Below are 25,859 nucleotides of genomic sequence, written 5' to 3' on the forward strand. Positions count from 1 at the left end.
TTCCTCCTTGTTTGTTTGGAAGGAGCATCTATATGAAGAAAGAAAGACATAGTCTGTAACCAATGCTCTTTAAGATTAACTCAATAATTCAGCAGAAATTTGTGTTGCAGTACAACTAGCAACTTGCAAGCGCATTACATAACTATTGAGGCCAGTATCTATCTAACCTCCCACTTCTTCATCCTTGCTCTAACATTAGTGGGAGTTTAAGGAACAAATTCTACGAGCACTATGGACTTCCAGTCTTATTCTTCTTCTTGTCTCTTGTTTTGGAAAATTGGTACGTTATCTTCTGCAAGCCGGCATAATGCCAGCGCAGTGAACTTGCACCTGAGAAAAAGAGACGCACGCCATGATGAGTGACCTAGACTTGCGTTACTGTACCGGTCCAGTACATGCCGGTGGTGAAGCTCTTACTTTTCTATTACGGGTGGCACTGAGAATACTCTGTTACAAGGGCTACTGCTTAATTAATTTAACTTTCACCCTACAGTGCAAATGAGTACTAGAAATGGAAAAATGAAGAAGATAAATAATCTGATTATCTATCTATCACTTCACATGGGATGTTTTTGCTTACATATGGGATGACTTTAGGTGCTTTGCTTTTTATTGAGTGACCAGTGATACATCCACACATGAACGACTGAGTACTACTAAACTTATTAAGAGAGGTAGGGAGTGGCCACCGTAATAACCGGATCTATGCTGTGCTTGCAATACAAACTACTGCTACTATTGATGGTAGTATTTGGACAAAATTACAACTTCTTTTCCTTGCCTTTCCTACACTGGAACGGACGTGCGGGTGCAGTGTTACATGCTCTTCAAAGTTACACTTAGTTCATCCACTGACTGTTTACTCTCTCTAGATCATGGGTACTCACAAACTTTCTCTCAGGGGCTAAATTTACAGTGTAGTTTGTGGCTGAGGGCTGCACTGGTGGGGGCGGAGTCAGAGGGGGCGGGGCTAAAGCAAAACGAAAACTTGTGACCATGAGGTTGCACACAGGTCCCTGCAGCAGATGCCTTCATCCACTGAGCCACTAGACCCAGCATTTACATACATCTCTCTCCCTCCTGCCTTCCCTCTCCATCTCTCTCTCCCTCCTGCCCTCCCTCTCCCTCCCCCTCTGTCATCTCACTGTGTGTGTGTCTGTCTGTGTCAGCCTTCAGCCCGGGCTGAGACAGCTTCCTCAACGCGCACACACAGACAGCCACACCAAAGTACTTAACAGGTCTTTAAAAGACCATTAACATATTATTGAGGCTTTGTTTGTTGTAGCGCCCCTGCATCTCCACCCTGACAATCACTGCTTGCCCGGCCCCACAGAGCAGAGGCTTTGTTCTATTTCGCCTCTTTGTGGCCCTGCATCTCCACTCTGCTCTGTGGGGGCCGGGGGAGCAGTGATTGTCAGAGTGGAGATGCAGGGGCGCTAACAGGTGAAATACAACAAAGCCTCTGTTCTGTGGGGGCCGGGGGAACAGTGATTGTCTGCAAGGTCTGCGCACCGCCAAGGAAGGCTTGCTGGGCCGCCCCCGGCCCGCGGGCCGTACTATGAGTACCCCTGCTCTAGATACACATATGCTATCTAAGAGTCAGATAGTAGCATGATCCAGGTATATTATGGACACATACAGTTTCTGTGTCACCCACCCAGGCTGCTGTCCTTCCACCAATCATTGCTTCATCATTCACCCAGCCATGCATCTCATATTCTTTCCTTCCCAGCCACGTCTTCAATCTCAATAAGTAAGGAATATATAAGAGCTTACCTCTGCCCGCCACCACCACCATCTCAACTCTCACAGCCGGCACTGGAGCTGCCGCCTCCTCCCCTGAAGAATTGCCCTCCGCCTCCGTGTCGAGCACCACCACCTCCACGCTGGCCCCGCCACCAGATGTTCCACCTACAAAGTACATTTAAGAATGTTAGAATAAACCACTCACTAGTATTTGGTCTAGGAATGAAGACATGTGAAAACAATGTAATTTGTGACTGTCTACTCGAAAGTAAAAAAAAATGTCCTTTTTCCAGGGAAGGGTGTTGTCTTGCTGCACTTTTTGGCACAACTGATGAAGGCTGGCTTTTTAACACGCACCATTTTTCTCCACACAGACAGAAGATGGACTTCTAACAACAAGATCAAGTTGAAACCAGGTGAGAGCTCGGCCCGACCACAAGAAATGTCTCCAATTAATCGTCAGCACTAACCACTTTTCCATTCTCAGTTAAACGTATACAGCCTGATTCATGTAGCCAACAGCGCTCGCAAAAGGGCCAGATTCTGAGAATCTGGCCCTTTGCGAGTGCGATTTTTGCATTTGGTATTCTTGATCCCAAATGCAAAAATCGCTAATAGAGAATTAGCAAAGATGCGAGGATTAGCATTTAAGGAATCTCTATTAGAGATTCCTTAAATGCTATTCATGACACATTTAAAAATTGCGATTTAGCAATTTTGGGCCGCTATTTACCGAGAGGTCAGACCTCTCGGTAAATAGCAAAAACTCAGAAAAATGCTTTTAAAAGCATTTTTCTAAGTTGTATGTTGCACACACACATGTCCTTTGGACATGTGTGTGCGCAACACCTGTTCAAATGTGCATTTTAGGGGTGCTACAGGGTGTCCTTTGGACACCCCTGGCACCCTTAAAATCGCTATCTGATTTGCGAGTAGCAAATTGCTACTCGCAAATAAGGGATACTCCCCATTCATTCCTATGGGCCTTTTGGCCCATAGGAATTAATGGGGAGTTATTCCTTTTTTTGCGAGTAGCAAATTGCTACTCGCAAATAGAGAACATGTAGGAATCGCTATTTATTTAGCAATTCCTACATGAATACCGTTTTGCGTGTCCTCAATAGCGAGTCGCTATGATTCGCTATTAGGGCCACGCAAAACGGCCCGTACATGAATCAGGCTGTTAGTTTTTTTATTATGACTTCATTTTAATAAATGTGTTTACTTTTAATAAAGCTTTTAAACTTAAATAGACTGTGTTTTTTGGTCCAGACTAGAGTGACTGAGCTAAAGGTTTTGCAATTTTTGCAAGCATGAGTCCGTGCCTCTGACACTTCTTGACTCTGACTCTGAGTCCGTACTCTTGAGCTACGTTGGATAATCATGATTGGGGATCAATCATCGATGAATTCGGGAGGTAAATGACTGGGCCACACTATGTAGTCACTCAGTAAGGACATTGGGGGTTCAAAGTCTGTTATCATAGAGGTATGTGGAAACTCTAACAGCGCCTATTATAATTGATAAGCAATGCACTCTTTATTGTCCATAGTTCTGTTTCTGCAGAAGAATTGTCCCCGCAACAGTAGTGGTATGGATTGTCCTCCTATCCAAACTAAAAGGTAGTATCTTATTCTTTCTTGGTGGTCATTTACATTTTATAGTTGGGAATTTTCAAAGCAGATAGAACACTTCAAAAGAATTATGGACAATCCAAGAGGACTGCACTGCACTAAGTTGATAGAGCTATTGCTGACTAGAATGGGAGTTTCGCCAACCGTGCAATCTTAGTTAGCTACACAGACAGACTAATAAGAATAATCTAGTAATACCACAGGGAGTCATAGTAGAGGCAGGATAAGAATTTAGATACAGTCTACAAGAAGATCAAAGACGATTTTGAAAAAATCAAATGAGGAACGCTAGGAAAAATAGGTACTAGTCTAAAATGAAAACTTACTGGGGCCAGCAAAGGAGCCCTCGCCTGCCCGATCCTGGCCCTGTTCAACAGCATCCGTCCCCTGCTGCTCCTGTCTCCCCTGGCCCCTGGGGGGAGCTGACGTACAACATTAAAGAAAGAACAGAAAACATGGATGATTGTTGCTTGTCAATGTCAACCAAATCAAACTTTTCAAAACAACAATAACAAAATATTTCCGCAAAATTATATTGATTAGGGTTAGTTTTCATTGATTTGCGGACCTGCGACTTCGAAAGTCACGTAACTCACTAAACAAAGTACTGAAAGGTTCACCTAGGACTGGCAGGCAGCAGTCTGCAGGCAAGACGCAAAGTGACAGACAAACTCCATTGTGATTTCAGTCAGATCAGTGACAACACGAACAGTTGCCTGCTACATAACCAGTCATTTAAATAGTCAAACTATCAATCCACCGCCACTATTTTTCTTATTGTCAGAGGTACAAAGGAAGGGGCAGATTTAAGCCCCTTGCGGCTCTTTTGCTCCGTTCTTGCGTGACTTTTGTGACGCAGCAGTTAAACAAAAGAGGCGCCATGGTGCGGCGTATAATATTACAACAACGTGACGCATTTGGGAGATGCATCCCGTTATAAAGCGCTGCGCCATCAGGGGGGGGTTCCGGCGCAAGGGAGGGCATTCCTGCGCTGGAACACATCCTAAAAGTGGCTGAGGGAAATCTACAAAATTTCAATCAGTCACCTTTAGGACAATGATACGTCACACAAACCCTGCACCTGCTTGAAGCAGACGTACGGCTTGACCCAGCATTGGGGAGATAGGGTACCCCAGAGCATTGCTGGAGCTGCGCCATCGTTGCGACGCAACTCCAGCAGTAAAGCTTCGGTGACGTTTTGGGCCCATGGTGCGCCGCATTGCAAATACGGCGCACCATGTTTGGTGGTGGTAGTGGGCCGCACAATTACTGGCGCATCCCTGCTACTTTGCAGGGATGCGACGGTAATTGCAATTCTGCCCCTTAGGAGCATACTTACTTACGCGTTCTGGCGCATCTCCAGAGATGCGCCAGATCAAATGTGTCACGCAAAACTACCCTTGCGACACGGCAGATGCGCCTCATTTACAATGCGGCGCGCCCTGGCGCAAGGGTAGGCACTTGCGTAACACATCTCATCACGTAAGAGCGGCGCATCGCTGGAGTCACGTCGCCAACGCAATGCAACTCCAGTGATGCTCAGGGCCACCCAATACTTAACATGCTGTGTCAGTCCTTACGCCTGCTTCAAGCAGGCATAAGGAATTGAATTGACGTAGCAGCGTCGCAGAAGTGCCTGCGTTAAATCTTGTAGATTTCACGCAGGCACTTTTGCGAGGCGCACAGCCGCCGGACCGCCCACCCTGCGTACTAGGAACGCACCTATTGTGGCGCAGGCCCATGGCTTTATAACGTGACGCATCTCCCTAGATGCGTCACGCTGTAAATGACTCGCAGGGATGCGCCACGTTTACGCCGCTGTTGCGTCACGCAAGGCAACGTAAACGTGGCGCAAGGGGCTTGTTAATGTAATCTGCCCCCTAGTGTCTAGCATTACGCAGTTCTGTAAAGTACACTCATACATAATAGTTACTCAGGCCAATGAGACCACAAAATAGAAAACAAATAGGCATAGTAGCAACACCACTGAGAAGGAGAGCAGTGCCCCTGAAATGCACAGAAGATTTTGAAATATAATTTAACTACAATGTAATGGTCAGCAGCATTATTGGCTCGCTCCATGTAAAAAACAAATATTTGCAATACAACAACACAGAGCAGGAGAAAACATAGTAGTGAGTGATGAAATAGCTACTACTACTCACCAAGCCCGGGGATCTCCAAGCCGAGCTGGTCCAGCAGGTCGCGCTCCCGGTCCAGGAGGTCCGTCCAGCGGTGGGTGACCTGGCTGTAGGTGAGCTGGACCCCGGAGAGTTGGGACATGGCCCAGCACACCTTCTGCCACCGCTTCCGGCGCTCCCGGATGTTGTAGCCGCCGGCCGCGATCCTGCCGCCTCCCGCGATGGTCCTGGGCAGGCGGCGCTGGACGAAGTAGACCAGCGCGCCCACTTCCTCCGGGCTGAAGATCTCCCGTTGCGTCACCTGCTCCCCCCTCAATTGCCCGCATGCTGTCCTGGCACGGGTCCAGGACTCCTCCTCCCCGCCTCCGCTGCGGCCCTCAAGTGCCTGGGCAGCTTCACGGCGCCTGGCTTCACCATGGTCTGGGCAGGTAAGGTAGGAAGTAGAAAATTAAGAAAGAATAGGATAGTGAAGAAGAAAAGGAAAGAGTTAAAAAAAGTAGTTTAAAAGTAAACAAAAATAGCAGAAAAGACAAAAATATACAGCTAGGAAAAGAGAGGGATAGATAAGAAGCAAAATCGTTAGAAAAAAAACTGAAAACAAGCAAAGGATGGCAAAGATAGCAAGAGGATAAGCACCATGCCTAGACACAGGAAATGGATGAAAAACAAGATGGCCGCCCGTTCAAGAGCGCGAAAGTAAGTTCGCACGCGATTTTGCTTGCGATCTCGTGCGAACTTGTACTCGCAATGCGCTTACTTCGCGAGATTATACATAGCGGCCGGAAACGGAAATACGTCATGCAAACAAAATGGCCGCGCCCATACTCGACCTTGGGGTAAATTCGCATGTTGCGCTGCAAGCGGCTCGCGAATACTGCAAAAAAACTCGCGAAATAACACGCCGCAAAAAAAGATATAAAGCTCATTCTCACGAATTGGCGGCTTCCGCGGTTGGTTTCGCACGACGCCGAGCCTCGCAAATAGCGCAAAATTACCGAAAAACGATTTTTGCAAAAGCAAAACAAATGAGCAGGTGCAAAAGTTCAATCTCATGATTTGTAACGATTCCCTGTTGTGCTTCCTGAGGGGGCCCTCCAGAATTCGGTTGCCTGCTTGCAACTATTGTTGTGTGACCCTGCTCTGACCTTAACTGTATGCCACAAAGGTCCTGATTACAGCTAAGGGAGCAGACAACCAGGTGCCAGGCTGGAACTTCAAATTCAGTGACATTATTCATTATTGTCAGTTGGGGCAGGGCAGGTGTTGTTAATAAACTAACCCCAAATTAATTCATGTCAGTTGAAGCAGGGCAGGTGTGCCTGCTCCCCCCCCATCTTCTACAGCAGGGGTACTCATAGTACGGACCTTTCAGACATTCAGACATCATACCTGAGTTTTTTTTTTTTTAATTAAAGGCTGTCTGCAACCAGTGTTCGAATCAGAGACTCTGCTGCCTGTGGGGGGCGGGCGATTTCCGCCGTAGTCAGAGTGGGGCTGCAGGGGCCTGAGAGGTGAAAATAGCCTCATTAACATGCACATGGTCTTCGAAAGACTTGTGAAATGCTTTGATGCGGCTGTGTGAGCGTGCCTGGAAGCTGTCACAGCCCGGGAGGGGGAAGGCACACAGGCAGGGTCACCCTTTTGACCATGTCAGAGGAGTGGAGCACTGCGCAGTTCTTGACGCCTTTGGCCCCGTCAGTGCTCAGATTACCTAATCGGACAGAATCCCTCAGCGAATTAAACACTCACGATTGAGACATGCAGTGATCTGCAGGTCACAAATTCGAATCCTCGCAAGGCTGGCTGGGACTTCTAGCCTTCTGGTGTCGTTTAATGCAGTTCTGTGACTTTAAGTAATAGAAACATCTTTTAATCACAGTGTAGGAGAGTAGGGTCTGCAATCCTATGATCACCCAGATTTTTTGCTTTTGTTTCACTGGTTTACGACTTTCTCTGGCTGTGGGCCTGCCAATCAGACCCACAGCCTGGCTGTTCTCTCTCTAAATTACAACATGTACCCTAGGGGCATTTACCAATTGGTACTGGGCCACCCTATCAGACCCTGTAACTCAGGGCATGAGTGTACCCAGGGCTGCCAGGGGCTGCAGCATGTATTATGCCACCCCTGGCTGGCCTCCTAAATTTGACACAACTGGCTGCATGACAGCTGGGGCAAAGTCGTGTAATCACCCTTTGCTGTAGGTGTAGTATACCTATACCTAACCCTAAAATGGACACACAGATTCCTATCAGTCACTCCTATGGCAGGCCTTGACAATCCTGAAGGCAGAGTGCTTGGAATCGTGTGAGATGGTGCTCTGGCATGAGCTGAGCCTGTCTGCAGCTTGCGGAACCAAGTCCTAATAGCTGTTCCATGATATCGCATACCATATACTCTTAAGTGCAAAGTCAAAGTCAAAATTTTATTGCATAATTAATTAAAATTATTACAAATTTGCATAATAAAATAACAAGGAAGTTGCTAACATTTCTTAATTTGCTACTTCGCAAGCTTAAACTGACCTTAAAAAAGCTACAAATTTAAAAAGCAATAGAAGGAACTTCCTCTGACATTAATCAGTCTGTCTCCGGGTCTCTTTTTCTTTTCCCAGTATGAGACCCTGGAGTTAAGGTTTCCCTGATAGACCTTCGTCACAATGTTCCCCCTGCTCACATTCTCTTAAGCATTTGCTAGCCTCCGCCATAAATTTAACTCCCCGGCAAATCAAAATTGAGGAGGAACCTCCCAGCCAGCTTGTGACTGCCTGTCTACATGAGCGAATGTTCATCTCTTTAAAAATGGATTTCAAATATAGTCGTCTCTGACCCATCAGTGCCGGACATACACAGAAAAGATGGGCTAGAGATTCGTATTTATACCCACAGAGTCGACATTGCTCCGACTGATAAGCGTGTTTCCAAGAGGGTAATAAGTCTTTTGAGACATGCATGCCCATCCTATAGTCTGTGAAAGCTTTTTTTAAATAACCATTAAAATGGGATGTGAGATATGCAAGAGGTTTAAGTGTTGTAAAAGAGTTAATAATGGTCCAGCCATGACGACGAGTTGCAAGGGAATATTTATCCTCCAAAAAGGATTTCTTTTTCGCTGCCCCGTTAGCTAGTCTGTTTAGGGTTGCTTTGTCTGTCCCAACTTTCCAGGCTTGTTCCAGGTTCAGCTTTTCCACACACAGTTTCAGGTACTTCCCCCATGTATTTCCAGAGTCGTTCTCCGCCCGTTGTTTGATTTCCTCCCAGCTCAGCCAGTCCATTGTGTCTGGAGCTGCAGAACGAAGTTTGTTACACATTTTTACGAAGCCACTCATGCTCCGGAAATACTGGTTTTGCAGTCCAAATTCCAGCCTGACTTGAGAAACTGAGGCGGATTTTGGGAGATTGAAAACCGCCTTATAGATCTTAATCTGTAGATCGTTCAGAAAATCGGCCTCCTCGCCACACCAAGTAACTAGGCCATAGGATAAGGTGGACAAAATTTGAGCTGCCATTACTTTTAATAGGTGCATGTAGTTTGGGCAGTCCATTTTTTCTTTTAAAGATCGATAAGCGAAGATCAGAGATTGGGCTTTTGCTCGAATTGCTGCTTTGTGCTCCTTATGATTTCCACCTTTTGCTATTGTAATTCCCAGGTATTTATATGACTTTTGTTCTTCCACTATGTCCCCCTTTACCATCCATTTGTATTTAAGTTTTTGCGGATCTACTAGGCGTACCACTTTTGTTTTGGCTCTGTTTAATTCCAGCCGTTCCCGATCCAAGTAAGATGACAATTTATTAATGGCTCTTTGTAGGCCGATAGGAGTTTTACTGAACAGTACTATATCATCTGCATATTGCAAAAAATATATTGGATTATTAGCCAAAAATGGAGGGTGATTTTCAGCAGATTCCAACGCACTAGAGAGGTCAGAAAGAAAAAGGTTAAACAGGGTAGGGGCTAGTACGCATCCTTGTTGTAAACCTTGATGCGTAGTAATGCTCTTGGTTGTACTGCCCCCATTGCCCAGTTTAACTCTTGCCCAGGTGTTCCGGTATAAGGCTATTATCGCTTGCAAGAGTTGATTTGGCAGGCCCCAGCATTTTAATTTACCCCACAAGCGCTCTCTGTTCACCCGGTCAAAAGCAGACTTGATATCGATAAAGCAGGCATACAGCCGGGTTCCCTTGGCTACCGCGGTGTCTATTAGGAGTGACAGACAAGTTAAGTTTGTTATTGTCCCCATTCCTTGCCTGAAGCCAGTTTGATATTTGGGAATTATATTGGTTACTCCTATCCAGGCCTGTAGCTCGCGTAGTAGACAGGAGGCGTAGAGCTTAGCCTCCACATCAATTAAAGATATAAGTCTATAATTTGTTGGATTACGATGATCTCCGTGCTTGAATATCGGGTGGATAATGTTTCCTTTCCAGGATGTGGGAACGTCTGCTTGTTTGTATATGTGGTTAAATAAGCAAGTTAGAATCTCTAGCCACATATCCGGATCATGTTTAAAAATAGCATTTGGCAGCCCATTCGGGCCTGCAGCTCCTTCTGACTTCAATCTTGATATAATCGACCTTAATTCTTTTTTGTTGATTAAATCGGCCAGCTCATTTTCCCCCTTTGAGACTTCCTTGGACTCCGGTCTTTCCTTGTGATTAGTACCATTTTGTTTATCCTCGACTTCCTGTATGACCCATAAACTTTCCTCGGAGACTTGTTCTTTTTCTTTGTATAAGGCTTGCACGTGACGGGTCCAAGTATCGGCTCCGACTCCTGCTTCCTGATGGAGATTGGTTTGTTGATTTAGATCATTTATAATTCCCCAGAAGTCACGACTATTAGGCTGTTTTCCCGCAATTAGGAGTTTGTTCCAAATACTTTCTTTGTACTCGGCCTTAGCGATCCTCACAGCCTTTCTATAGATGCTCCTTGCTTCCCTTAGTTTAGATTTGTTTGTCGCTGTCCCTGATATATTATTTTTTTGATTTGCCAGTGCTCGTGCCTCCTTTGCAACCATTCTTTTTTTAGCTCTTAAGTCCATATTGAACCAGGGCTTCTTCTTACACTTGACGTTACTCTGATTTCCCGTCCTTGCTGGAAATTTTTGCAGTAGATCCAGTGTCATCTTCTCCCAGTTTAAAACTCGGTCTTCCTCTTTTTGTTTCCCTAGATTGACCAGCTGGGCTTTCACGGCGGCCTCAATTCTGCCCAACCCTTCACCACGCCATTTTAGTTTTTTTAGATTAAACTCAAGTGCATGGTCTAGAAGGGAGTTCATTCTTGGCGCTATGGTGGGTGCAAGGTTCAATCTTGTTGTTTGGGGAAAGTGATCACTTTCCACTCGAGGTACTATTTTGAATAGATCAATATCGGGAAGTAATTCGTCACTTACAATAGTGTAGTCAATTGTGGAGTTAACCCTGCCACTCAAATAAGTGATTCCTGCAGGCCTGTCGCCCTTTATGTTGCCGTTCAGGATTGACAGACCAGCTTCTTTTAGACTGGCCGCTAGAATTTTTCCACGGCTGGTTACTGACGTCTTCGTCATCTCTGTGTTTTTGCCAGTAAGAACACTGTTGAAATCCCCGGAAATAAAAAGAGGACAATGTGAATAGGATCTTTGCATTGCTTTAATTAATGCCAGTAAACTTGCATGTTTCTCCTTTTGTGACTTTCTGTCTGGGTGGATATAGACATTGAATATTATGAATTGCCACAATTGGGTTCCGGGTGGTGAAGATTCTGAAATTCTAGTCACTTGGACCCAAATTAAACCCACATCCAGCTCTTCTGATAACCAATTGTATCTTTGGGCTATGTAAGTCGATAGACCACCACGAGGATGCCCAAAAGCTGAGATGCGTTCCGCAAATATGTGGAGTTCTTTAAAACCTGGGATTGAGGTCGGTATTAATTTCCATGATTCCTGGATTAAAATGATGTCTTGTTGTTGAAAAAAAACCATTGTTGCATGATCATGTGCCATTTCCTGGAAGCCGTGCACGTTCCATGAGCAGACTAAAACGCTTCTCTGCTTTTTTATATTCAGAAGGGGCCTCTTGTTGTACCTTCCCGGGTTTGAGTCAAGGTTAGGTAGATTTGTTACTCAGGACCCTGGGTATCCAAGACCAGTCCGTTTTGTCCGCGATGTAATGACCGGGTACTTGCGGGATGCCTGACGCAGGGGACCTAGAAAGTACTGGTGAGGAGGCCCGGGCACCACGCAGACAGGTAATTGTGCGTCCTATGTTTTCCTTTCCCTTTTTTTGATTACAGGTACTGTTTTGCAAGGGGTATGGATATCTTGGGCGCGTGTGTTTTATGATAGAAATGCCCCATAGTTCAAACTGCGTTCTTGCCGAGTATATCTTTTCAGTTAAGTCTTTTGAGGCCCAGGTTGTAACGGTTTCCTCAATGTCCGAGTTTTTTTTGTTTGGTTGAAATTCAACTGCATGCAGGTCCTGTGAATTTATCTCTTTTAAAGTTGATATTTCTTTGAATAATTTTAATAGGTTACCTCGATTGAGGATATCCTGTGGCCCTTTAGTTGGATATTCCGGGATGAAGGTTAATTTGAGCTCAAACAGATCTAACCGTTGAGCGAGCTCCTTTGCTCTTTGATCCGTGTTGAAAGATAACTGGTTATTAGCTTGAATGTTCATGCCCATCTTGTCGGTCGTTTGTCGTCCTTGTGCTTCTGGTGCTCCATATATTGTTTTATGTATCGGTCCTGCATTTGTTGATTTTATTAGATCCATATGTGGTGTCCCTTGTCGAAGTGAGCATTTGCGTTCCTTTTCGAGAACTGTGACTAGCAAGGGGGTTATTGCGGCTTTGAGTCCTGGGCCTGCTGATTCCCCGGATGCTTCGTATGGATTTCTTTCGCCTGTTGGACTTGGTGCCTGCACATTTCTGGCTGTCATAACCTGATGAGGACTCAACTTAAGTGTACATTTCTTATCCTTACTTTTATTTGTCGGAACTGGTGCAAGCTCACATTGGTTGCAACCGCCGAATCCCGCCGGTTGTGAGGATTTTAATCTCGCTTGCCGCTGCTCCTGACCTTCATGTTGCTGGTCCAAACTTATTTCTCTATGGGGGTTGAGACCTGTAATTGACGCGGAGCTCTTGTTTCCTATTGACTGGATGGGAAGATTTTTTATTCCTTGGGTGGTGCCACCATTCCTTGGTGAATTTAATGTAATTAATTTGTCTACTGAATTGGTATAACTCTTCTCTCCCTCCAATAAGTCAGTTGGAGATTTTGATTTGTTACCCTGGAGACTTTTGGTTTTGAATATGGGAAAGAGGTTACCCAGGTCTGTGTTCGGTTGCCTTTTATACTTAAGCCTGGCCTTTCTTGCTTTTTTCTTTTGCCTCTTTGTGGGCTTGTCCTCAATGAAGGATTTTTGGGAGGACAGGTTGTCTTCAATGACTAAGACTATGTTATACTCTTAAGTGCATTATAATCCTCGCGGTTAAATGCTAACTTTGGTATTGCTTTATCAAAACATGTCGAGTAAGGTGTCATACGAATTGGAATACTAACCCCTCGCCAATTCTGGCGACGGGGTTAGCATTCCACCCTTCTAGAGGGACACGACATGTATGCAACTGTGAACCCCGGTTAAAGTTAACTGAAGCCTCAGCTCCACAAAATGGATGCTGCCACCACAGACACGAGTCTGACCCCCTGCAGCTGGGAGTCCTTCCAGCGAGGGGAGCCTGGACAAAGGGTTTCCTGTCAGGGGCGGTGCTAGCACCGTCCCAGACATGGTTTTGTGTATCCTGGGTAGGCAGGGCTTTTCAGGAAGGTGACTGCTGAGTGGCACCCCGGTGCTCACTACGCATAGGCCGGTCAGAACCAGTTCCAGGGGCACACCAGCCCCTGGCCTGGGGAAAGTCCGGCATGGCAGAGGGGTGTAACCACCCCCCTCCTAGTCCCACCCATAGGCAGGACCTAGTCACCGGGTCAGCCCCCTTTTTTAGTATAAAGATGGGAGCGGGCCCCCTGTTCAAATTAGATCATCTTTGGAATCAAGACATGACTTTCTTCGAAAGGACTTCAAGATTTCTTCTTCAAGATTCTCCCTTGTGGCTAAGGAGTAGTCACCCTGCATCAAGGGGGCACCATCCTAAGAACACTGCGGTCTGCTGCAAGTCCTTCTTCACGAATCCGACGACCCAGCTTGACGAGACCCGGCTTCCCTGGCACCTCTGACCTCTACTCACCTCTACAGCCAAGCTGAGAACTGTGAGTGCGACGAGACCTCGAGGGACCGACGATCGCCAAGACTGCACGACTTCTTTGTAACAAGCCCACCGAGTCATCCACTGGTGAGTGCTTTGGGGTCCGAGAAGCCCCAACCCTGCGCAGCTCCAGCATCCAAGATCAGCCTCCCTGCATCTCCACGATCTGCGTGGGGCCCTTCTGCTGTTTGCTGTGCACCGCGTTGTTTGGCTACTAGCCGGCTGGCTTGTGGCCTTCTGAACGACGCCCGACGACATCACTGCTGCTGGTCTGGTTGCTCCAGACTGGCCCTTGCTTCCTTCTTCAAGAGAGGCACCCCGGACCCTCCTGGTCCACTCCAGACGCCATCTTAGGTCCACCGCGTGGGCTTGAATTTGCCAAGGCTTTGTTGCCCAATCCTGGGTCCAGCGACGCCGACAGCTCCTATCTTCGTGGGACAGCTCGCTCCTCCATCCTGGTCGCCGACAACGCCTCCTGGTCTGTGAGATCTCCGAGCACAGCGTCACCCACTCACCTTGTCGAGGTGGCTACCATCCGGTGCCCTCCTGGTGCCCACTGACTACTGGCTAGTAGTCTCGACCTTGGTCCCCTCTGCTTTCAGGTGTCATCTTCCATCGATCCAGGCTTGGATCCACCGAACTTTCTTCACTGGTCGCCTGCCAGCAACTTCTTCCTTCCAGGCTCCTGGTCCGGCAACGAGGATTCCCGACGTCTTTTGAGTCCTATGCAGCTGCAGCCCCTGGGCTAGGTAACTTCGGCATTCCGGTGCCCCAGCATAGCCTCACTATCCAAGGGTCAGAATCCACTTTCGTTTTCCTCCTACCAGGTCGGGTTCGCCCGAGAACACTAACTTTGCAATTCCTAGCTACCATAGACTTTGTCCCGCATCACGCGTGAGAGTGCACACTCTGCACCCGAGTCCCCTGGGTCTCCTAGAAGTAATCTAACGATTCTATAGTCAAGATCTAGCGATTCCAAAGCCTATTAGTACTGTACTTACCTGCTAGTAATTTCGCATTCCACTTTTCAAGTATATGGTTTTCCGTGCCCCTCGGGCATTTGTATATACTGTGCTAACTTAAGTATTTTTGTAAGAGTTTTGGTTTGTGCTTAGTACCCTGTCCTCATAAAGAGTACAGGGCTGTTGTGATTCTTAATAAATAACTCTTTATTTTCATAACACTTGTGTGGTGTCCTTTCACTTGGTGTTCAAGGGGTATATGTGTGGTATAACAGCTGGCTTAACACGCCCTCTCGAGTCTTTAGCCTTAGACTGCTCGTATCCACGCTACTAGGATAGCTGGTCTATAAGGTTGACTTACAACCAATCATCAATAAGGGTTGCTGGACTGATACATAGTGTTCACTAGAATAGTGAGCACTGCATATCAGGCCACCTTCTCACATTGGTGAGCAGCGGTTGGGATTTGAGCTTGCTGTTGTTTTACCACACGTATCCTAAGAATATCTTGTTGAAAGATCACATAAGTACTTCAGGTACATATAACTTAGCTTAGAATACTCTGAGTTCTACTGAACCAGCTGTTGTAGCTCCTCAAGGCTTAGCACACCTTGGCTGCAACTCTTAGCAAGGGATCAGTAGGCAAACACATAGTGTAGGTAGGTGCATCACTTACACCACACTAGAAACAGTATGTCAGACAAAGGAGGAAACTCTGAGTCTCCCCTTGTGTCAGTGGACCCTCCACAGGTCATCCCTTCCAGATATACTGTTCTGAGCTTCCATGAGTTACGACAGGTGTGTACCTCTAGGAAGATCAAACAGGGGTCTAACCCCACAACTTCCTTTCTGATTGGTCTCTTAGAGACTCATGATGCCAGAAAAGCTGAGAAACTTCTTAGCTCTTCTAATCCAGATGGGAACATGCCTCCCCTTGAGGGAACCAGAGGAGACCCTGACCTAATCCACCTCTCAGCTGAGACTGAAGAGGGGGAGGAGGATGAGGATCCCTCTGGGGATGAGGCAGACAAGGGACAGGTAGAAGTCAGTAGACTAACCAGGTCCAACTTAAGCAAACATGACAGTGGTACTGGGGGACCCCTGGGGCCACTATCAGGTCAGCTTAACATTGGGAATGGACGAGCCAGATCTCTGTCAAGAGGCTCTGGCAGATCCCTTCAAACCAATGGCTCTCACAACTCTTCTCAAAGAGGGATGACTTCCCCTCAGAGGAGAGTGTATGAAGCTAAAGAAAGGGCAGCTAATCTGAGGATTGAAAGGGAAGAACTTGCCCTGGCCAAAGAAAGGCTTGCCTTTGCTAGAGAGCAACAGTTAAGTGGGGTAGTCCCCACTGGTGGCAGCATTGTACCTAGCAATAGGGAAAGGAGTTTTGATACAAAGCACCTTGGTAAGATAGTGCCCCCCTTTAAACAAGGGGATGACATCCACAAATGGATTAATGCTCTGGAGAGGGCCTGCACTGTGCAGGGTGTTCCCCAGAGTCAGTGGGCAGCTATCTTGTGGCTCTCCTTTGAAGGCAAAGGTAGAGATAAGCTCCTCACTACAAGAGTGGAGGAGGCTAACAATTACCAAGTCTTGAAAAACACACTGGTTGAAGGGTTTGGCCTAACCACTGAGCAGTACAGGGTGCTGTTCAGGGATACCCAGAAAACTCAGTCTCAAGATTGGTCTGACTTTGTAGATTGTGCCACTAAGGCTTTTGAGGGCTGGTTGCTGGGCAGTAAGGTTACTGATTATAAGGGATTGTATAATTTGATGATGAGAGAACAAATTTTAAACAATTGTCAGAACCAGTTGTTGCATCAGCATCTTGTTGACTCAGATCTGACCTCTCCCCAAGAATTGGGAAAGAAGGCAGACAGATGGGTTAGAACAAGAGTTAAGCAGAACCAGGGCCAGAATCAAGGTGGTCAGAAGAAAGCAGACCAGAAGGGTAAAGATTCTAAGGGGGAACAAAATGACCAGAAGTCTTCGACAGGTCCCCAACAACCCAAAGAGGGTGGGGGTCAGGCTCCCCAAAAGAAGAAAGAAGGCCAATCTAAAAGGTGGTGCCAATACTGCAAAAGTAAAACTCACTGGTTTAGTGAGTGCACCAAGAAAGGAGGAGGGCAGACTCCTGCCACTGCAGCCCCTAAGGCACCTGTGCCCCCTAGTACAGTCAGCAGTGGTAGTGCACCTCCCAAGGGTTTAGTAGGGTTAACCCTGGGTTCTGAGGGGTGTGACAACTTGGTTGGTACACTCACTCAGGCTGTCCTTGTCAGTACAGGGGATATGGATATGTCCCCTGACATAAGTCCCAATACTTTGGGCAAATACAGACAGACACCTTTCATTAATGGAAAAATGGCTCAGACCTATAGGGACACTTGTGCCAGTGTCACAATGGTGACACCTAACTTTGTGGACCCTGGACAGATCATGCCAGGTACAGAATTCCTGGTGACCAATGCAAGCAATGTCACTACCACTCACAGTATGGCAATTGTAGCTTTCTCCTGGGGAGGGGTAACTGGCCAAAAGAAGGTTGTAGTTAGTTCAGACCTCCCAGTGGATTGTTTGTTGGGCAATGATTTGGAGTCATCACAATGGACAGAGGTGGAGCAGAGGACTCACATGGAAATGTTAGGCTTGCCAGCACATGTGTTTGCTGTGACCAGGTCACAGGTCAGGAAATGCCCCACTGAACAGGTGCTGGATCCTGGAACAATGGACCAGACACCTTCCAAGAAAAAGAGCAGTAGGGTTAAGGCTGTGCCTTCCCCCTTGCCCCAGGTTGTGGATCAAGTCTCAGAGGAGGCTGACCTACAGGAATTGAGGGAAACTGAGCCTAGAGAGTTTGAACTTGATCAAGTTGAATTCTTGGGTTCAGGGGGACCCTCAAGGGAAGACCTGGGGAAGGACCAGTTAGACTGCCCTTCTCTTGAACCCCTCAGACAGCAGGCTGCTGCTGAGGCGGCTGGGAACGCCACAGGTACCCACAAGGTATACTGGGAAGATGGACTCCTGTACACTGAGTCAAGAGACCCCAAGCCTGGCATGACCAGGAGGCTGGTTGTACCCTTGTCTCAGAGAGGTTTCCTACTTACCTTGGCCCATGAGATTCCCTTAGCAGGTCACTTAGGCCAGACAAAGACTTGGGACAGGCTTGTCTCACACTTTCACTGGCCTCACATGAATGAGGATACCAAGGAGTTTTGTCGCTCCTGTGTCCCTTGCCAAGCCAGTGGTAAGTCAGGTGGCACAACAAAGGCCCCCCTTATACCAATGCCTGTGGTGGGGGTGCCCTTTGAAAGAGTGGGGATTGACATTGTTGGTCCAATGGAACCCCAGACAGCATCAGGGCACAAGTTTATACTGGTGGTAGTGGATCATGCCACCAGGTATCCTGAAGCTATTCCACTTAGGACCACCACAGCACCTGAGTGGGCTTCCCTAAGGAGGTTGTCTCTGACAGAGGTGCAAACTTCATGTCAAGCTACTTAACTGCTATGTGGAAGGAATGTGGTGTCAATTACAAATTCACTACACCCTATCATCCACAATGCAATGGGCTTGTTGAAAGGTTCAACAGGACCCTAAAAGGGATGATTCATGGACTACCTGAAAAGCTCAGGCGTAGATGGGATGTCCTGATTCCCTGCCTTCTGTTTGCTTACAGAGAGGTCCCACAAAAGGGGGTTGGCTACAGCCCTTTTGAACTTTTGTATGGGCATCCTGTGAGAGGCCCCCTGTGTTTGGTGAAGGAAGGATGGGAGAGACCTCTCAAAAAGCCTGCAACCAACATAGTGGACTATGTACTTGGTCTCCGCTCCAGGATGGCTGAGTATATGGAGAAGGCATCTGAAAACCTTAAGGCCAGTCAAGAACTTCAAAAAGCTTGGCATGACCAAAAGGCTGTCCTGACTGTTTACCAGCCTGGACAGAAGGTGTGGGTGTTGGAGCCAGTGGCCCCAGCAGCACTCAAAGACAAATGGTCTGGGCCCCACACAATTCTTGAGCAAAAGGGAGAGGTCACCTACCTGGTGGACCTTGGAACTCCCAGGAGCCCCCACAGGGTACTCCATGTCAACAGGCTCAAAGCATATGTCGACAGGAAGGACATGAGCTTGCTCATGGCCATAGATGAGGGACAGGAGGAAGAGAGTGACCCTCTCCCAGACCTGCTCACTCAGAATCCTGATGATGGGTCAGTAGATGGTGTTGTCTTTTGTGGCAGCCTCTCTGAACATCAACAGAAAGACTGTAAACAGGTTCTTCAGTCTTTCAGACATATGTTCTCTCTGACACCCAGTCAGACCCATTGGTGCACCCATGAGGTTGACACTGGTGACAGCCTGCCAGTCAAGAGTAAAATCTACAGGCAGCCTGATCATGTTAGAGACTGCATAAAAACTGAAGTGCAGAAAATGTTGGAGTTGGGAGTCATTGAACCCTCAGATAGCCCTTGGGCTAGTCCAGTAGTTCTAGTGCCAAAGCCTCACACCCAAGATGGTAAGAGAGAGATGAGGTTTTGCGTAGACTACAGGGGTCTCAATGCAGTCACTAAGACTGATGCCCACCCAATACCAAGGGCAGATGAACTTATAGATAGATTGGCTTCTGCCAACTACTTAAGTACATTTGACTTAACAGCTGGGTATTGGCAAATCAGGTTAGCTGAGGATGCCAAGCCCAAGACAGCATTTTCAACCCCTGGTGGGCATTATCAATTTGTGGTAATGCCCTTTGGTCTGAAAAATGCACCTGCCACCTTCCAAAGGTTGGTGAATCAAGTCCTTACTGGGCTGGATGACTTCTGTGCAGCATATCTAGATGATATTGCTGTCTTTAGCTCCACCTGGGAGGATCACCTGGTCCACCTGAGGAAAGTGTTAGAGGCTCTGCAAGCAGCAGGCCTCACTATCAAGGCCACCAAGTGCCAGATAGGGCAGACACAGGTTGTATACCTGGGCCACCTTGTAGGTGGAGGCCAGGTTCAGCCACTGGAGAGCAAAATACAGTCAATCAGGGACTGGGCTCCTCCAACCACCCAGACTCAGGTTCGAGCTTTCTTGGGCCTGACTGGATACTACAGAAAGTTTGTCAGGAACTATGGTTCCATTGTGACACCATTAAATGAACTGACAAGTAAGAAAATGCCAAAAAAGGTTCAGTGGACAGCAGGCTGTCAAAAAGCATTCGATGACCTAAAGCAGGCCATGTGCACAGCACCTATCCTTAAGAGTCCAGACTACTCCAAACCATTCATTGTCCAAACAGATGCTTCTGAGTTGGGTGTGGGAGCTGTTCTTTCTCAACTGAATTTTGATGGTCAAGACCACCCCATTGCTTTTATAAGCAGAAGGCTGACCCCCAGAGAGAAGAATTGGTCAGCTATTGAGAGGGAGGCCTTTGCTGTGGTTTGGGCCCTGAAGAAGCTGAGGCCATACTTGTTTGGCACTCACTTCAAGATTCAGACCGACCATAAGCCCCTCTTGTGGCTAAATCAGATGAAGGGTGAAAACCCCAAACTGCTTAGGTGGTCCATTTCCCTACAGGGGATGGACTTTACAGTGGAACATAGACCTGGTACTGATCATGGCAATGCCGATGGGCTCTCCAGATATTTCCACTTAGAACAAGAAGACTCACCTGGTCAAGGTTAGCTTATTGTCCCAAAGTTTGGGGGGGGGGGGTCATGTAGGAGAGTAGGGTCTGCAATCCTATGATCACCCAGATTTTTTGCTTTTGTTTCACTGGTTTACGACTTTCTCTGGCTGTGGGCCTGCCAATCAGACCCACAGCCTGGCTGTTCTCTCTCTAAATTACAACATGTACCCTAGGGGCATTTACCAATTGGTACTGGGCCACCCTATCAGACCCTGTAACTCAGGGCATGAGTGTACCCAGGGCTGCCAGGGGCTGCAGCATGTATTATGCCACCCCTGGCTGGCCTCCTAAATTTGACACAACTGGCTGCATGACAGCTGGGGCAAAGTCGTGTAATCACCCTTTGCTGTAGGTGTAGTATACCTATACCTAACCCTAAAAGGGACACACAGATTCCTATCAGTCACTCCTATGGCAGGCCTTGACAATCCTGAAGGCAGAGTGCTTGGAATCGTGTGAGATGGTGCTCTGGCATGAGCTGAGCCTGTCTGCAGCTTGCGGAACCAAGTCCTAATAGCTGTTCCGTGATATCGCATACCATATACTCTTAAGTGCATTATAATCCTCGCGGTTAAATGCTAACTTTGGTATTGCTTTATCAAAACATGTCGAGTAAGGTGTCATACGAATTGGAATACTAACCCCTCGCCAATTCTGGCGACGGGGTTAGCATTCCACCCTTCTAGAGGGACACGACATGTATGTAACTGTGAACCCCGGTTAAAGTTAACTGAAGCCTCAGCTCCACAAAATGGATGCTGCCACCACAGACACGAGTCTGACCCCCTGCAGCTGGGAGTCCTTCCAGCGAGGGGAGCCTGGACAAAGGGTTTCCTGTCAGGGGCGGTGCTAGCACCGTCCCAGACATGGTTTTGTGTATCCTGGGTAGGCAGGGCTTTTCAGGAAGGTGACTGCTGAGTGGCACCCCGGTGCTCACTACGCATAGGCCGGTCAGAACCAGTTCCAGGGGCACACCAGCCCCTGGCCTGGGGAAAGTCCGGCATGGCAGAGGGGTGTAACCACCCCCCTCCTAGTCCCACCCATAGGCAGGACCTAGTTACCGGGTCAGCCCCCTTTTTTAGTATAAAGATGGGAGCGGGCCCCCTGTTCAAATTAGATCATCTTTGGAATCAAGACAAGACTTTCTTCGAAAGGACTTCAAGATTTCTTCTTCAAGATTCTCCCTTGTGGCTAAGGAGTAGTCACCCTGCATCAAGCGGGCACCATCCTAAGAACACTGCGGTCTGCTGCAAGTCCTTCTTCACGAATCCGACGACCCAGCTCGACGAGACCCGGCTTCCCTGGCACCTCTGACCTCTACTCACCTCTACAGCCAAGCTGAGAACTGTGAGTGCGACGAGACCTCGAGGGACCGACGATCGCCAAGACTGCACGACTTCTTTGTAACAAGCCCACCGAGTCTTCCACTGGTGAGTGCTTTGGGGTCCGAGAAGCCCCAACCCTGCGCAGCTCCAGCATCCAAGATCAGCCTCCCTGCATCTCCACGATCTGCGTGGGGCCCTTCTGCTGTTTGCTGTGCACCGCGTTGTTTGGCTACTAGCGGGCTGGCTTGTGGCCTTCTGAACGACGCCCGACGACATCACTGCTGCTGGTCTGGTTGCTCCAGACTGGCCCTTGCTTCCTTCTTCAAGAGAGGCACCCCGGACCCTCCTGGTCCACTCCAGACGCCATCTTAGGTCCACCGCGTGGGCTTGAATTTGCCAAGGCTTTGTTGCCCAATCCTGGGTTCAGCGACGCCGACAGCTCCTATCTTCGTGGGACAGCTCGCTCCTCCATCCTGGTCGCCGACAACGCCTCCTGGTCCGTGAGATCTCCGAGCACAGCGTCACCCACTCACCTTGTCGAGGTGGCTACCATCCGGTGCCCTCCTGGTGCCCACTGTATACTGGCTAGTAGTCTCGAACTTGGTCCCCTCTGCTTTCAGGTGTCATCTTCCATCGATCCAGGCTTGGATCCACCGAACTTTCTTCACTGGTCGCCTGCAAGCAACTTCTTCCTTCCAGGCTCCTGGTCCGGCAACGAGGATTCCCGACGTCTTTTGAGTCCTATGCAGCTGCAGCCCCTGGGCTAGGTAACTTCGGCATTCTGGTGCCCCAGCATAGCCTCACTATCCAAGGGTCAGAATCCACTTTCGTTTTCCTCCTACCAGGTCGGGTTCGCCCGAGAACACTAACTTTGCAATTCCTAGCTACCATAGACTTTGTCCCGCATCACGCGTGAGAGTGCACACTCTGCACCCGAGTCCCCTGGGTCTCCTAGAAGTAATCTAACGATTCTATAGTCAAGATCTAGCGATTCCAAAGCCTATTAGTACTGTACTTACCTGCTAGTAATTTCGCATTCCACTTTTCAAGTATATGGTTTTCCGTGCCCCTCGGGCATTTGTATATACTGTGCTAACTTAAGTATTTTTGTAAGAGTTTTGGTTTGTGCTTAGTACCCTGTCCTCATAAAGAGTACAGGGCTGTTGTGATTCTTAATAAATAACTGTTTATTTTCATAACACTTGTGTGGTGTCCTTTCACTTGGTGTTCAAGGGGTATATGTGTGGTATAACAGCTGGCTTAACACGCCCTCTCGAGTCTTTAGCCTTAGACTGCTCGTATCCACGCTACTAGGATAGCTGGTCTATAAGGTTGACTTACAACCAATCATCAATAAGGGTTGCTGGACTGATACATAGTGTTCACTAGAATAGTGAGCACTGCATATCAGGCCACCTTCTCACACACAGCACTTACAAAGAATAGATGTGTGGCTTGATGTGCTGTATACAGGTCTTTCAAAGACCATTTGCATGTTAATGAGGCTATTTTCACCTCTCAGGCCCCTGCAGCCCCACTCTGACTACGGCGGAATTCGCCCGCCCCCCACAGGCAGCAGAGTCTCTGAGTCGAGCTCTGGTTGCAGACAGCCTTTTAAAAAAAAAGGGAGGGAGACAGAGGGAGGGAGGGAGGGAAAGCGAGGGAGAGAGGGAGAGCGAGGGGGGAGGGAGAGCGAAGGAGGGAAGGAGAGCGAGGGAGGGAGGGAGAGCGAGGGAGGGAAGGAGAGCGAGGGAGGGAGGGAGAGAGAGGGAAGGAGAGCGATGGAGGGAAGGAGAGCGAGGGAGGGAGAGCGAGGGAGGGAAGGAGAGCAAGGGAGGGAGGGAGAGAGAGGGAAGGAGAGCGATGGAGGGAAGGAGAGCGAGGGAGGGAGAGCGAGGGAGGGAAGGAGAGCGAGGGAGGGAAGGAGAGTGAGGAAGGGAGAGCGAGGGAGGGAAGGAGAGGGAGGGAGGGAAGGAGAGCGAGGGAGGGAGGGAGAGCGAGGGAGAGCGAGGAAGGGAAGGAGAGGGAGGGAGGGAGGGAGAGCGAGGGAGGGAAGGAGAGCGAGGGAGGGAAGGAGAGCGAGGGAAGGAGAGCGAGGGAGGGAGGGAGAGCGAGGGAGGGAGGGAGAGCGAGGGAGGGAGGGAGAGCGAGGGAGGGAAGGAGAGCGAGGGAGGGAAGGAGAGCAAGGGAGGGAGGGAGAGCGAGGGAGGGAAGGAGAGCGAGGGAGGGAAGGAGAGGGAGGGAGAGCGAGGGAGGGAAGGAGAGCGAGGGAGGGAAGGAGAGCGAGGGAGGGAGGGAAAGCGAGGGAGGGAAGGAGAGCAAGGGAGGGAGGGAAAGCGAGGGAGTGAGGGAAAGCGAGGGAGGGAAAGGAAGGCAGACAGAGGGAGGGAGACAGAGGGAGGAAAAGGGAGGGAGAGGGAGGGAGAGCGAGAGGGAGGGAAAGAGGGAGAGGGAAAGTGAGGGAGGGAAAGGGAGAGCGAGGGAGGGAAGGAGATCGAGGGAGGGAAGGAGAGCGAGGGAGGGAGGGAAAGGAAGGCAGACAGAGGGAGGGAAAGGGAGGGAGGAAAAGGGAGGGCGAGGGAGAGCGAGGGAGGGGGAGGGAGGGAGACAGAGAGGGAGGGAGACATAGGGAGGGAGTGAGAGAGTAAGCGTGAGTGAGACAGAGGGAGAGATGGAGACAGAGGGAGAGATGGAGACAGAGGGAGAGATGGAGAGATGGAGACAGAGGGAGAGATGGAGAAATGGAGACAGAGGGAGAGAGGGAGGGAGTGAGAGTAAGAGTGAGTGAGACAGAGGGAGAGATGGAGAGATGGAGACAGAGGGAGAGATGGAGACAGAGGGAGAGATGGAGACAGAGGGAGAGATGGAGACAGAGGGAGTGAGAGGGAGTGAGAGAGTGAGAGGGAGTGAGAGAGTGAGAGGGAGTGAGAGAGTGAGAGGGAGTGAGAGAGTGAGAGGGAGACAGAGAGTGAGAGGGAGACAGAGAGTGAGAGGGAGACAGAGAGTCAGAGGGCGAGGGAGAGGGAGAGGGAGGGAGATAGAGAGAGAGAGAGAGAGAGAGAGAGAGAGAGAGAGAGAGAGAGAGAGAGAGAGAGAGATGTGTGTGTGCCGGGTCTGGTGGCTCAGTGGGCGAAGGCATCCGCTGCAGGGACCTATGATCAACCTCATGGTCACAGTTTTTTTGTTGTTCTAGCCCTGCCCCTTCCCCACTGACCCCGCCCCCACCGGTGCGGCCCTCGGACACAAACCACACTGTAAATTTGGCCCCCGAGAGAAAGTTTGTGAGTACCCATGTTCTACAGTGATGATGAACCAGAGGGTGGCATTGATGTAACAGAGGGTGGCATGGGTCAAAGAGAGGGTGGCAGTGGTGAAACAGAGGGTGCTGGGAGGCTGTGATGATGAACCAGACGTAGAAACAACATAGTCGCGACCGTTGCGAGCCGACAAGTAAGTTCGCAATTGCGAACTAGTACCAAATCTTCGTGAACTGGCAGAAGCACTTGCGAACACAAAAAAAAAATCCGCAAATTCGCGGGAATTCGCGGATTTTGCGGATTGAAGTTCGCAAATTCGCTAAATTCGCGAACGCCAGATTCGCAAAATTCGCCCATGCTTAATTTTTACCTTGATATTTTTTTCATCTATATTTTCAAGATTGATATTCTGTCAGTGAACCGTAGAGTGGCGTAGAGTACAGTGGATTAGAGTGCTGCAGTTGAGTACAGCGATATATAGTGAGGTTGTGCAGAGTAGGTTAGGGTAGAGTGCCGTAGAGTACAATGCATTTTGTGCTGTCTGGTATGCTTCAAGCTAAAAATGGCAACAAAAAGTGACAGAAGGAAATATTTGAACAGACATATTTTAATCACAGGACACACTTCTCTTACTTTGTGTTTATCTCATTTAGTTGTTATAGAGTCTATCATAGGCACTGATTTCTGTGTGTAAATAATACCATGTTCTGGTCACATACAATATCACAAGCCTCGCAGAGATGGGGTTAAGAGTGAACTTTCCTGTACTTCCAGCTCTGTGCTCCACATTATCTCACTGCTATGGAACTACATGATAAGTGTAATATCACAGGTGCGGCCCTGTTGAAACGAAGATCAGCACATGTGAATAGC

Source organism: Lissotriton vulgaris, chromosome 11, assembly GCF_964263255.1.
Source record: "Lissotriton vulgaris chromosome 11, aLisVul1.2, whole genome shotgun sequence".
NCBI classification, from domain to species: Eukaryota; Metazoa; Chordata; class Amphibia; order Caudata; family Salamandridae; genus Lissotriton; species Lissotriton vulgaris.